General features: G+C 38.9%; 1 protein-coding gene across 2 annotated transcripts in view; it reads right to left on the bottom strand.

The window, feature by feature from the left end:
- LOC137296476 (NAD(+) hydrolase sarm1-like) overlaps positions 1 to 148 on the bottom strand; it is a 67,661-nt gene extending 67,513 nt beyond the window's left edge. The window contains exon 1 of one of the 2 annotated variants that reach the window (XM_067828268.1): positions 31 to 148. The gene's annotated coding sequence lies outside the window, so the exon portion shown is untranslated. The remainder of the gene's footprint in view (positions 1 to 30) is intronic. The other variant, XM_067828273.1, reaches the window with a different exon arrangement.
- Between the last annotated feature and the right edge of the window lie 14,624 nt (positions 149 to 14,772).

The raw sequence follows: 14,772 nt of genomic DNA, 5'->3' as shown, positions 1-14,772 counted from the left end.
TAAAAGTATTAGTTTTAAAAAAACACGCACAAATAGGCAAACCGGTAAATTACCGGTAGATGTCTGAAGTAATTCCAACTGCGACATAGCTAGATGCAAGTGACCTTTTTTCTCTGACGTCATTATGACAACAACATCGAATCTTTCTGGTGAGTTCGCGAAATGAGAGTTAATTCCCTTACATTTCATCTGAGAAGGGCGTTTTCGCGGGGTCGACCAGGAATTTGATCATGACCAGAAACGCGGTTTAGCATTTCCCTGTAACCAGGGAGCCTATATAAGTGGGAGAAGAAACTCCTCGAGAAGCCGCTGAACCTATGTCTCGGGTCGTTACGTAACCAGTGTAGCCAATATGGTGGCAGCGTAGTGTTTGAGATTGAGCCCGGTTTATTTTCAACAGCTGATAAAGTTCGCTGAGTGTTGTAACAACATGTGAAAGATTGGTTAACTATTTTGTCACTTCAGTTTAAGTCAAATAATTGGTACTAGTGTCGTATTCGGACAGTACATTTGTAGTAAAGTTTCAAGTCGGTATGTTATATCTAGCTCACTGGCTTCTATTCTCGATTCACCGCGAAGATAGACTAAACGGTGCAGATAAAAACTTCTTTCACACATTCGTTTAATTTTTAGAAGGACAACAGACCTTTAGTTGAAAGGTATTTGCAAGTAATAGTGACAGTTGTATGACTTATAAATTTGTTAGGGTGTAACTGAGGTGTGTGAAACATATGACATATCGCCGATCTGTTCTGATCCGCCATTACAATTTTATACGCCGTTGTTTGAGTATTCCTAGTTACTTCCTCAAAAACATCTTTTACATACACCTTTAATTCATATGAGGAGGGATATACCATCAGGTGAAATGTGTTTGCAAGTAATAGTGATAGTTTCATAATCTAAAACAAAATGTTAGGATGTATTTGAGGTGTGTGAAAAATATGACATATTGCCGATCTGATCTGATTCGCCATTGATGCTTGGGGGTTATAGTTCCATAACTTCTTTCTTTCTCGTTGATCTTATTATTTGACAAAACTGGAAAGCTGTTTTAGAACGCTTTGTGACAGTTTTACACTTTAATTTTGAGGACAGTGTGACAGTGTCAGTTTACATTTTGTTAATGCCCATTCCATTCCCCACATGCAATGAGATATCTGAATTAATCATCAATTCTTTCATTCATTTATTGTAAAATTCCGAGTGATACAATAAACTGGTTGAAGTTCTGTTAAACACAGCTGAAGTTGCGCTGGGAGCGAGCCCAGTCACTGTCTTACGGTACCTGTGTTACACGTTAATTAGTACAAATGGTAGTACAAATGGTAAAGAAAGCAAGCGAGTGACCTATCCCTGTTGTAGAGTATCCCTGGTGTAACTGAACAATGGAGGAAAATGTTGTAATTATTCTGGGGTAATAATTACTTTCATGGCGACTTCAGTCCCGTATTTCGGAGGTACACACTCCTTAATTTGTTCTTGACAATCAAATGTTCGAGGATTTGCCAAAGGTATATTTTCAAATATTTGTAACCACAAAGAACAGAAAAATAAAATCCTTCCGACAACAAAATACATTATAATCATATTTCTACTTAAGAAAAGGTTCAACTGACTTTCAGGAAGGAGAGATCATGTTTTCAGAGCCAGGTCTCATTATGTAAACATGAAAAGCTTTACAGAAACATAATTTCATACGCCAAACCGTCCTTCTTTTAATGCGGTATACAGGCTTGTTTTGCAGTTTGTTTGATTTAATGTTGACAAATACAGCGCCTCTCCCCCCTACCCCCCTTACGTAATGGAAGGAACTACTGCAAATTTGAAGGAATATATATGTGTGTGTGTGTGTGTGTGTGTGTGTGTGTGTGTGTGTGTGTGTAGTAAATACTGGTAATTCATTGTAGTTCTTCATTACTGTATATATACTTTGTAATGCAATGTTGTAAATATAACGCAAACATTACATATATCATGTTATATTCTCATTTTAGTCTTCAAGGGGTCAGAAGGTGTAATGTCAACGTATCCTCTCACTGGCTCGTTACATACTTATCAACATGTGATTACATACATTGTGTAACCTTAATTAATATGTGAATCTAGAAGTGCCTAGCTATCTAGACGACATTGGTCAATTAGTTGTTAATCCTTGTGCCTATTGTTATTGTTCTTATACTTTTATTTGTATAAAATTATTTGTTTATGTGTAATGAACATCAAGTTGTGTCTGATATAACTTCGTTTCTAATGTTTACACTTTGATATCAAATTATACAAATGATATGAGTATTGAAACATAATAAAATAATGTATGACTTTTTTGTGGGGCCATTTTGACTTTTTGGTATGGCCTTTTAGACTAGGGGTTTGTGGCCACTTTTACTTGGAAGGTTTTTTGCCACTTTGACGTGTGGCGACTTTGACTTGGACCCGACAAATAGGGCTTGGACGGGTACAAATTTCCTACCCGTGCACCCGACCGGGTACCCGTTGTAACACTAATTGCGAAATATTCCCCTTTAATATACCTGTCATGACAGAGATCAAGAGCGGCGTCTGGAAATATTGTGAATCCGTTGCATCAGGCACAAAGCCAAAAATGCATTTTGTTCCCAGTTCAACAAAGTCACGATGGATTGGGACGCACAGCTTCTGATAAGGTGCGTATTTGCGTACTTTACTCAATATGTAAATGTCACATTGACTCAATCAATTACAAATCTGGGAGCACAAGCAACATGTCAGAATCACGTAAAACCTGTAGGTCTATAATACCTTGCGTACATTGCTCAATTAAATAAATTGACTTGCGTATGATTCGTCGTGGCGCACAAACTCTACAACAGCATTAGCTAATCGTAAGCGATGCTTATATAAACATATACTATACTATATACCGAAGCCACTGTTCGGGGTTACTCTAATTGTCACATGACTTTCTTGTTGAGTATATAGAAATGGCTGCTAAATATTTGGCAATATAACAATTACTAAAAGCTTTTAGTCTCTTGGGATGTATTTATATTTACATATGTAGAAGAGTTAAGTACCCAATAAGGACAAGAAACTATGTGTAAATGTACTCATTTCCTTTTACTAGTGGGAGTATACAAAATGCAAGTTACTCCTCATAAAAATGCAATTACTCATACACAAACAGACATGGGAGTAAATACATTGTACCCAACTGCTTGAAAAATTATCTGTAGCTCTGGTACGTCATCGATGGGGAAACATCTGAACAACAAACATTCCTCCGTAGGAAACAAGGAGGTACTAACAAACGCCGTACCAACAACCTACAGGCAATATACAAGTGTACCATTTATCTTACAAGTAACAAAGTAATGTGAAGAGGCACTGAACAACGCACACCATCGTGGTAATGATACGCTGTCACATCTTATTCTTTGAAAAGCATACTGGATGAAACACAGAAAACAGTGTTGACATCAAATTCACACTCCCGTTTATCGAATCATTAAATTTTATCTACATTTCATGTTGCTTTACTTGATGAATCATTTCCAGCAATACATCAAAGGTCACCGGGTCATTAAATAAAAATTATTTAGCTTGCCTCATTACAACACCAACCAATCACATTCAAAGTTACATTCAAGTCGACACTATTCATGCAACATTGTTAAGTTTCGTTTTCAATCCAATCATGTTAACTGAATAATTCTTTCTATGTGAACCTGATAGCTGGGTAATACTGAATCACACTAGTCGGTTCTTCAGTTCAGACATGTTACATGTAAACAATTCACCACATACATCCCATGTTACACGTGACATGCTTAGTTGTTGACAGTTCATATCTTGTGAGTTTTAAGTGCACGTTTTGTCCACAGTCTCAAACACAAGACAACGATCTCGTTGTAAATAAAGTTAATAAAATCTTTCAATTAATACTTCATTCATTCATAACGTGATCCGGGTGATGAGACGGGTACCCGGGTTCAACTCATTACCCATCCGTCCGGTTACCTGCCCTACTGACAAATCATTTGCCATCTGGCTATCAGATGTAGGTCTATAACGAAAAATATGGAATATTTCATGAAAAGTTGTCACACCTGTCTTGAAAGAGACAAAAAGTTCAACAATGTAACAGGGAAACATGACTGAAATTTGCTTTAATGGTCGAACGTCGGATGCGTATGGATTTTAGATAATGGTCCAAAGCGTCCTACTGACCGTCAAGCCAGTGCAAAAGAGAGAGGGCCTTAGGTATGAGGAAGATGGGCACCAACAACAAGGGCCCTGAACTGTGCACGTGGTACCATCATCAGGCTATTCGAGGCAGCACCCAAGATAGTCACGATCAGGCAGACTACATCTGCGCAACCGGGTCATCACGGCAATAAAAACGGTGGCAACAGCTCTTGGACATGTCATCAGTCGACCTACCGTGCAACGACGTCCACGTGCAACAGGTCAGAGCTCGACGTTCTTGGCGTGGAATGGCACAGTCCCAGGAACATCGTCGTCGTTGGTTACGCAGTGGGCAAGGACTGTACGTCGCTTGCTGATGAAAGTCGATTCACCACGTTCCATAATGATGGCCGGGTGCGAGTGTTATGGTATAGGAAGGGTTTTTGTGGGCATCAGCGTACACGATTGAGCATTATCCGTGGATACTTCAACCCTCAGAGATACAGAGATGACATTCTTCAACCCGTGGCAATACTATTTCTTCGCCAACAACGACAGGGAACACCTCTACAGCACAAACACACCACCCCAAGTGAACCGACAAGAACGTACAGACACTCACAGGAGCGACTGGAATAGGATTACGGATGACGTCATTCGTAGGCTGACATCGATGAGACGTCGAGTCTGGGTGTGTATTGCTGCTGGAGGTGGCCGCACTCGTTGCGAAGGAGTCACACTGTGTATGCTTGATCAGAGACTTGAAATGACGGACACATCCCATGGTTGACTCTTGCTGTAACTGTGAACTGTGCTATTCCTACGCCCATGTCCATTACATGACACGTGTGTGCGGCCCTTAAACCCCGACAGGTCTTAAGTCCCGATTGAACATGAATAATCATTAGTGGGCGGGGCTTATGGGCAACAATGGTTTCCATTCAACTAAGGATAGAATACATGTCTCAATGACAGGCCTCTTGCGTTATGCAATGTCTCACCCACAAGATGCATACGAGGTATGTGTAAGTATTTAGTATATGTGCCGGGCCCTATGTGCCGTTTATTCAATATAATGTGCTTTTGAATTTTTTAGACGCAGTTTCCTACAGGTAGCATTGGCGGAGCTGAAGCGATTTCGAAAGCCATCTCGAGAACATCCACTGGCTGACATTAGACTATGCCATGTCTCAGCCCAGTCCTAACTTTTCATTGCAATCCTTCCATACACAGTAAAACATATTGTCAGCCGACGTAATACTTATGCGATGCATATTGCCACACCTAATTAGGCTATTTCCGCGCACGTCAAAAGTGGGTCAACTCTGATAGTGCACTGATGTAAGACAGGTTACCCAGGCAATGCTAGTCACGCAGTCAGCTCGTTCACATTTTGAAAAAAAAAGAAATATATATGTCCCCAATTTTTCCTAGAATGACAACTCATTTCTCTGCATTTTTGGTCTTGTATCTGAAGTAGACAGATAAATTCTTTTAAAGTGTAAATTTAATAGTTCCTGGTATGAAGCCATATTAAATATAAAGCATAAAAATAACCACTATGCCAAAACCTCCACCAGCTAATATGTCTGCAGCAGGCCTGTTCTCTCTAGAATACCGTTGCGTAAAAGTTGTTGTTACAGACAGTACACTTATTGACTCTTAAAAGTCAATTATATTTCTGTCATAACTGGAAATCACTCAAATATCAACAATTTCGTAGTATTTATGGAATTATTTTTATCCCTTCTTGACAATCTCTGTGATCCCTGATCACTTGGAGCCTATACAGCCTTCTGTAGACCAAATATTTCATTCACTCTCTCTCCCATTTCAGTCACCACTTTCCGTTTGAAAAGCATCTTCATTTTGCCCTACCTTTTCTGAAAAGGACCAGTCGGAACTTAAGACCTATAGCAGGTCTTAAACTCCGACAAGGTCTTAAGTCCCGGTTGAAGTCTTGTCCCTTACCTGGCCCCTCATGGTTGATTGTGGCTGGTGCAGATCATTCCCCTGATCACTTGGAGCCTGCACAGCCTTCTGTAGACTAAATATTTCATTCACTCTCTCTCTCATTTCAGTCACCAATATCCGCACTCTCGGCGCTTCATGGCGAACAGTCAGTAGGCAGATGACAGGTTGTGGCAGCTGCTCAGGGGAGCTCCATCCAGCCTCAGGCACCCCAATAGACTGGTAGGAAATGAAAAGCATCTTCATTTTGCCCTACCTTTTCTGAAAAGGACCCGTCGGAACTTAAGACCCTGTTGGAGTTGAAGACCTGCTATAGCAGGTCTTAAACTCCGACAAGGTCTTAAGTCCCGGTTGAAGTCTTGTCCCCTACCTGGCCCCTCATGGTTGATTGTGGCTGGTGCAGATCATTCCCCTGATCACTTGGAGCCTGCACAGCCTTCTGTAGACTAAATATTTCATTCACTCTCTCTCTCATTTCAGTCACCAATATCCGCACTTTCGGCGCTTCATGGCGAACAGTCAGTAGGCAGATGACAGGTTGTGGCAGCTGCTCAGGGGAGCTCCATCCAGCCTCAGGCACCCCAAGAGACTGGTAGGAAATGAAATGCATCTTCTTTTTCTCGGACTATTCTTGAAATGCATTGTGTACAGCCTTCAGTGCTGACTGAATCATCTGACAGCTGTGATTTGATGATTTTGTGTAAGAATTTTGTGTTCTTGAAATTTTGTATCCATGCAGTAATTAAAACTATTTTCTAATATTTAGTTGCTTCTTTTCTAGTCTGATGACTTCTGCAGAAAGTGTGCAGACAAGTTTTTAAGTATGCTGAGTCAAAAAAGAAATATTCTTTCTTTAGGGCACTATAAAAGATGGTAAGATGGTTAAATTGTTATTATTTCATTGCTGAGAACTGAGTGATGTACTCGATACACTGACAGTGCCACAGTCAGTTCCATTAGGCTACATCTCCTTTCCAAAACAAGGGTATACAGAATGTCAAGTCACAATATGGACGTTGAGAATGGAGACTGGCTGCCCACAAATTATTTCAAATGGTCTGTGAGGACAGTCGTCTTCTTAACATCTCAGCCCTGGTTCGTGTAGCCAGCAGAAATGTGTCACGTAGGTGACGTAGGATGATTTGACGGTCTTCTGCTCGTCACAAATGGACAACCCGACCCTTTGCAATCAGAAGTGGTGCCAGTTTTTTTGTTTTTTCGCAAGTCATACACAGTACGATATGTGCATTACATTGCTCTTGCAACGTCAAAAACTGATCTTCCCGCTTTCCACATGCCAACGGCACATTCACGTTGCACATTTGACAGTCGTGCCATTGAAAGTATCGTTAGAATTGTGGTTTAAAGGTGTCTCGTCCGTCCGTAATCATTTTGTTTCTGGAGCATAAATCATTTGATATTTTTAGACCAAACGTGATAGATATAGTAATCTCAGCCTATGATTGTGCCTTTTGCTATTTACAGATTTTTGGCATTTATATTATTTTTTTGTTTTTCCATGGAACATTTTGGTGTTAGTCTTATGGTGGGGTGGGCTTCGTTTCTGGAGCAGAACTCAAAAACCATGCAATATTTTTCTGCAAAACATGGTAGATATATCAATCAGAGCCTAAAGTGGTGCCTTTTGCTATGTACAGGATCTTGTGATGTATTATTTTCTCTGTTTCCATGGAAACGTTTCAGACTTAGTCTCAAAATGGAGGGATGGGATTTGTTTCCGGAGCAGAACTGAAAAACCGTTCAATGTTTTTCTGCAAAACTTGGTAGATATATCAATCAGAACCTATAGTGGTGCCTTTTGCTATGTATAGGATCTTGTGATTTATTATTTTTTCGGTTTCCATGGAAATTTTTTGGACCTAGCCTGAAAAGTGAGAGGTGTGTTTCAAGCAAACTTCTCAAACTTCTTAATATCTGTTAGCAAAACTTTCTAGATATGTGTGGCAGACCCCAAGGTGGTGCCTTTTTGGTTTTTGGTTTCCACGTATTACTTTCTTGGTCTCAAAATGGAGGGGTGGGCTTTGTTCCCAGAGCACAACTTGAAAACCATTTCATATCTTTCAACAGATCTTGGCAGATATATGAGACAGATATATCTTGAAATTGTGACTTTGCTGATTACAGATCTATGGCATTTATAATTTTCATGATTTTGGTGAAAGTATCATCAGCCCAGTGAACAGGTCCAAATCCCCTAAACTGTAGATTTTAAAGGCGTCATTTCATTTTTGGTGACAGTCATGTGACGAATAAAAAAGTTAACAATCTGTGAAAAATGGAAGTCTTGAGCAAGAACATTGAGAAGTTAATCACAAGTTTGAAATGCAATTTGGTATCATCAGCCCAGAGAACATGTCCAAATTCCCTAAACTGTAGATTTTAAAGGCGTCATTTCATTTTTGGTGACAGTCATGTGACAAATAAAAAAGTTAACAATCTGTAAAAAATAAAAGTCTTGAACAAGAACACTGAGAAGTTAATCACAAATTTGAAATGCAATTTGGTATCATCAGCCCAGTGAACAGGTCCAAATCCCCTAAACTGTAGATTTTAAAGGCGTCATTTCATTTTTGGTGAAAGTCATGTGATGAATAAAAAAGTTAACAATCTGTAAAAAATAAAAGTCTTGAACAAGAACACTGAGAAGTTAATCACAAATTTGAAATGCAATTTGGTATCATCAGCCCAGTGAACAGGTCCAAATCCCCTAAACTGTAGATTTTAAAGGCGTTATTCCATTTTTGGTGACAGTCATGTGACGAATAAAAAAGTTAACAATCTGTAAAAAATGGAAGTCTTGAGCAAGAACATTGAGAAGTTGACCACAAGTTTGAAATGCAATTTGGTATCATCAGCCCAGAGAACATGTCCGAATTAACTAAACTGTAGATTTTAAAGGCGTTATTCCATTTTTGGTGAAAGTCATGTGACGAATAAAAAAGTTAAAAATCTGTAAAAAATAAAAGTCTTGAGCAAGTACATTGAGAAGTTAACCACAAGTCTGAAATGCAATTTGGTATCATCAGCCCAGAGAACAGGTCCAAATTCCATAAACTGTAAATTTTAAAGGCGTTAGTTCAATATGTTGTTAAGGTCATGTGACAAATACAATTGTTAATAATCTCTCAAAATTTGAACTATTGACAAGGTAGAGTCACAACTTGTTAACAAGTATGAAATGCTGTTTACTGTAATGAGCCCAGAGAACATCTTAAAAATTCCTTAAACTGTAGGTGTTCAGGGCAATATTCCATTTCTGGTCAAGGGTGTATGACAAATAGAAATAGTTAAAAACCTCTGAAAGTAAGAACTTTTGACCCAGTACATTCAGAAATTGACCACAAGTTTGAAATGCAATTTACTATCATCTGTCCAAAGGAAATATTGAAACTCCATAGACTGTAGGGTTTGCATGCTTTATTCGAAGTGCATGGGACTAATGATTCATGTATAATGTAGAGTCAATTAAAAAGAAAGGTACAGCATCATTAAGGAACTTCTGAACATTATGATATTCTGGGTATCCCAGAAACTACAAGTAATTCCAATGTTTAGAGATTATTTATGTCACCATGACAAGCAGTATCACTGTCACAGTTCACAGATACTGATTGCTGCAGTTGTATGAACCACCAGTGGCTACCACATCAGTACCTAATGTAACCACCCCTTGTACAGACATCCTCTGTCAGTTTTCTCTTCATATTGACTATCAGTCATCAAATCAGCAGGATTAGAATGTGCTTCTTCACATGTTTTCTAATAACTTAACTGTAACTGGGTGGCTAATGTTCAAGTCAACAAGGTAGTTCAAGTCAACTGGTGTTCCAGCAGGACATGTCATGCATGCCAATAACTTGCCATGATGTATTTTCTGCCCTGTCAAGAAAACTCCCCTTTTCTGTTCTTTTTTACTTTGTCATTTGTTTTGTAATGCAGTATTTCCAAAAGCATCCTGTTTCTACATGCATCTATTTTTATGACATTTTAAAATAATTAAAAGAGCTATGTTTTGTAGGATGAGCATTAGGAAGTGCTATCAGGTAACTGGCTCTGTTGCCATATTTTACCATTGTCACATACATAAGTGAGCTCTGATTGCTGTGCATATTGTTTTTATACATCATAAAAATAATACATATCTTTTTGTACTTCGGAGCAGCTGCAGATGTATGTTGGGGTGTTGGGGTATAAGATCAATTGCATTTATTCTGATGGATGTGAAAAACCCCCAGCAATGTAGAAGTTAACGTCGAAAGCAAATGAACAGAATTTAATGCTGACGAATATCTAGGCACAGGCGTCCACATCACTGTACATGGTTAATTATTAGTGTATGCTGCATGTGGTAAACATTTGAATAGTAAAGGTATACCATATTTCATGAACTTGACTATTATTAAAACTGACTTTTGTGATAGTTTCTTCTTAATTAAGGCTGCACATAACTGCAACCATGTGTTGTCTGCATGTGTACTAGGAAAGCATGTTAAACTGCTTCCCTTTGCCAGAAATAAGAAAGTTGTGAAAAATGAAATTCACGATATAGGCAGAAAACTGATATATATATGACATGTGATGCAATGTCTTACTATCTAATAAGTATGCTGTAAGTTTTAGAAAAAAGAAAATCATCCCTTCTTAAAATATTCAGCTTTGTGAGTTATATTTGCTCCAGATCTTTCCATATTTTGTTTCTGTTGGCCTTTTTGTGAAAGGTAGCTTCCTATCATGAGTTCATAACAAAATACCAGATTATTTTATAGCCCTGTTTTTTTTATAGTGGTAGCTAAGCTCTTGCAAATACAAAGGGTATAATGTTCAGTGTCATAGAATTGTAACTACCATATACTGACACATTCATTGTTGGTTAGCCAATGGCATTACTTGTTTGTTGGATTCTTTTCGACAGACATAAAGGTATGTGTGTATACCAACTTAATGACTTTAGTACTACATATCATTATGTTTAACATGGTATTCTTCAAGTCTACTTCTTTGGAAGACAGGCTGCACTGTTTTGTTTTGTAATAAAACACCTTAAACAAAATTGAATTCTTTTGTCATTTTATGGGAAAATGTGACAATGGTTATGTTTTACCTGGTCAGCTGATGCTCCACAACATTTCTGAATACACAGACAAGTAACACCATGATTTGGACAGAAAATGTCCACTGTAACATGTTCACAGAGAACATGATAGTCAGCGTTCAGCTACATTCATAGGATGCCACAGATATTGGCTTTACTCTTACCTCAATGCAAATATTTACAGTTGATATCCTTGATTGTGATGTGACTGGTATGATATGAGGCCTCATAAACAACTACCTCTCATTTTACACTTTATTCATATTTTCAAAAGCTGTCCCAAACATGTAAACTTCTGATGTCTTAAGAGTCACATGTGCATGTGGTACCTTTTGTAAACAGTACTAAAGGTGTCCTAAAAAGTGCACCTCATGATGTATAAGCACATCTATATTTCAAGTTTATTATTAAAGAACATGACACATAACCCAAGCATTGATCACCAAACACCAAATTAAGTTCCAACATTGGGAAGGCCTGCAAACAACCCACCACTCTGCTGAAAGAGTGAGTGTGGTTTTACTTCACTTTTAGCAATATTCCAGCACTATCACAATGGGGAACACCAGAAATGAGCTTCAAACACTACCCGTGTGGAGAATCAGACTTGAGTCTCATGATGAGCAAACACTAACCACTAGGCTACCCCACCCATGCTAAAAGAGCAGAATTCATGCTCTCTCAAATTTTCTTCAGATACATGCTCACCCAGTCTGCTTAGTGGAAACAAAACAGGATCAGTGCTGATGAAAATGTGTATATTTTTTTATCCTTTAGTTTTATGAATTTACTGGAATCAATGATTGATAAAAATAAAGTGTAATTAGGATTCCTCTGTCATCTGAAATGTGAGTGACATGTCCTTTGTTCTTTTTTTCGTCAGAGTGCTATCTTGTGTGGTTGGGACATTGTTGACCCTGTGCACTCCCCACACCCCTACATCCCAGAGAAATCATGAAGTTTAGATGTGAAAACATGCCACATGAAACTAACACTAAGGATGCCCTCCAGATGTCAGTATCAGATGGCCGGTCAAAGACACACAGTTTGTGTCAGTATCAGATGGCCAGTCAAAGACACACAGTTTGTGTCAGTATCAGATGGCCAGTCAAAGACACACAGTTTGTGTCAGTATCAGATGGCCAGTCAAAGACACACAGTTTGTGTCAGTATCAGATGGCCAGTCAAAGACACACAGTTTGTGTCAGTATCAGATGGCCAGTCAAAGACACACAGTTTGTGTCAGTATCAGATGGCCAGTCAAAGACACACAGTTTGTGTCAGTATCAGATGGCCAGTCAAAGACACACAATTTATGTCAGTAGAAGGTCTCCAACCTGAGATATTTTATCACAATTTTTACACAATGTGCATGTACATTTTTCTGATCGTATTTGCATGATCATCTCTTCCCACTACATGACTGTCATGACTGTACTTCCCATTTAAAGTTTACATTCACTGTTGTATACATAGCCACGTTCTTCAGGCAGCTGTTCTAAGTGAAGTTTTGGAAAATATTCCACACAGTTAAAATGTATAGTTAAAACATGAACTGATGTATTATGAGACATATTTGTAATGTTTCCACAATTATTTTCAGGAGTTCACTAAAACTAAGTCTCAAAGTCTCATTGAAACTTGGGGAATTCTTAAGACACTTTCTGCTTCTAAATGCCCTTCACACATTGGCATCATATTTGCATATTTTTTATCAGTTTGATGCATGATCCTCGTACAATTCATTGGCCTGGAATACAAAACATGTTGGAGGCATGCTCCTTTAGGTATTATTTGAAAGGAAATGACCCTTAATTCCAACCTTATATAATGACTGTTATGGTTACGGTCTTGCATGCCAGTGACTGTTCAGGTGTAAGCATTTCGTAACTAGCATGATTGTCTGGTTGTGGGAAATTGACTCAGCAAAAAATTTGATGTCACAAGGAGCTACTTACAACTTATTGACAAGAATGAAATTAAATGAGGTGGCCACATAGAGTCGGTACAACTCTACACCCTAGACATAACCTGTGTTCAGAGAGTCTAAACCCTCCTGACTAACATTTCATTTATCAGGAATCAAAACATTAACGATATCACATGTACTTGACTGATACAGAAATTATCTTGCCCTAAAATAAGTAATGCAATACAGCATATGACACATGCAACAATAACTTCTGTAATGACCACACAGTGGTAAGTGCTTATATTGCTAATCCTACTTCAAGTAATCTTGTTCACACATTTACTGACGTTTTGCATGATTACTCTGGATGACCTGAAGGCTAATTTCATGTGTGTAAGAGATTGGTCATTACCTTAGGTTAGGATTTGTATGGAAACATCAGTGAACTAGTATTTATTCCATGCTAGCTTAAACCAATGTCTCCTTCTGCTAAAAATTAAATGCTACACCTTTTACCTTTAAACACTCCAAAAAATGAGTAGTATTTCAGCAAGCAGGGGAAGCTTTTCTTCCTCTTGAGTAGTATAGGGAATGACAGTTCTAAAACACTTTCAAGAAAAGTCTCTACAAAGCCTTATTTACTAAATAAGGCTTTGGTTGGGCCCTTAGTTCTTGCTACTATTACCCCTACTACTTAACGTGTGTTGGAGGTAACACTGTGCCGTACGGTACGATCAATAATTCTTCTCTTACAAAACCCCTACCCGGCCCATCCCTCAAGTAGTACAAGTTAGGTTCGTCGGCTTTCATATCCACTTTATCTATGTTGTAAGTTTTGACTGACCATATAGGATCGGTGGCCCGCTTACGGCTATCACCCTCGTGTTCCCCTGGCTGGTATAGATACATTACTCCTACTACTTAACGTGTGTTGGAGGTAACACTGTGCCTATGTCACGTTTATATCGATGAAACAGTTTAACGTGAACCGCCTACGATCTCTTTGGTGTTCATAATAAAGGCTTGCTGGGCTTTTTGTATCCCCTGTTCTATGTACTTTTTTTTCTCGTCCTCGCTGATAGCAGACTTACGAGACTTGGATCGAATATCTTGTTTCATTCCGTTATATTTTTTGAGTTCAGATAGGATTGAACGAAACTCCTCTTCTGAGATCTTACTGTCAGAGAGTGCCGTGGAAATACGCTCACTCACTGTGTTCAGCTTTGCTTCGGCCAGAACCCTGATCTCGTCGTGTTTCAATGCCTTACGATTAAGTCTGCGTGATACTAACTTAAGCGCCAATCCTGCTAACCCTGCCACCCCTGCCGTTATTTCAATACCTAGCACTATAGGTGCAGCCACGATGGTAGCCAACAACCCAACGCCTGCCGCCCCTAGTCCCATGCTGGTTGCCATAAGTGTAGTGTCAGCCCCGTCCATGATATTGAAAGCTCTATTGTACTTTTTACATAGTGCTTTCCGCGTGTCACGGTCTTGTTCTAGTTGACGTTTCACATCACATAACTGCCTCAAGCGGAACCCATCTACGGTTTCCAGCGTCTTCGCTACTTCCTCTACGACTGGGTACAGGCCCATCCTATAATATATA

This window comes from Haliotis asinina, chromosome 1, assembly GCF_037392515.1.
Source record: "Haliotis asinina isolate JCU_RB_2024 chromosome 1, JCU_Hal_asi_v2, whole genome shotgun sequence".
Classification (NCBI taxonomy): Eukaryota; Metazoa; Mollusca; class Gastropoda; order Lepetellida; family Haliotidae; genus Haliotis; species Haliotis asinina.
Note: the sequence above shows the minus strand (reverse complement) of the source record. Positions and strands in the feature narration are given on the sequence as shown.